The following is a 399-nucleotide window of genomic DNA, read 5'->3' on the forward strand; positions in this document are numbered from 1 at the left end:
AGTCATTTCGGCGAATCGGGAGTGCGGATCTCGTGAGACGGACGTAACACATTAGACGCACGGACGGACGTAACAATATATACAGGGTGTCTCAAAAAATGTGACTGAAACACAGTGGGGACATAGATTGGATCAAGGGGAACAAAACAGTTTTGTACCCCTTGATCCAATCTATGTCCCCACTGTGTTTCAGTCACATTTTTTGAGACACCCTGTATATATATATATATATTATACATATATACACACATATATATGTATATTAATAAATTAATAATAATAATGAATTATTATTGTACGAATTTTATTTTCATTTTGACAATTTATCAATGGTTATACAGGGTGTCCCACAACTCTCCTGACAAATATCATGGACAGGTAGAGCGGATTAAACTGAAA

General features: G+C 35.6%; 1 protein-coding gene across 1 annotated transcript in view; it reads left to right on the forward strand.

Moving 5' to 3' along the window:
* LOC108769838 (zinc finger MYM-type protein 1) overlaps window positions 1–399 on the forward strand; it is a gene marked incomplete at its 3' end in the record, with an annotated part of 8,256 nt that overhangs the window by 651 nt on the left and 7,206 nt on the right. The gene's annotated exons all lie outside the window — the stretch shown is intronic.

The sequence above is a fragment of the Trachymyrmex cornetzi genome, unplaced genomic scaffold (genome assembly GCF_001594075.2).
Source record: "Trachymyrmex cornetzi isolate Tcor2-1 unplaced genomic scaffold, Tcor1.1 scaffold959, whole genome shotgun sequence".
NCBI lineage: Eukaryota > Metazoa > Arthropoda > Insecta > Hymenoptera > Formicidae > Trachymyrmex > Trachymyrmex cornetzi.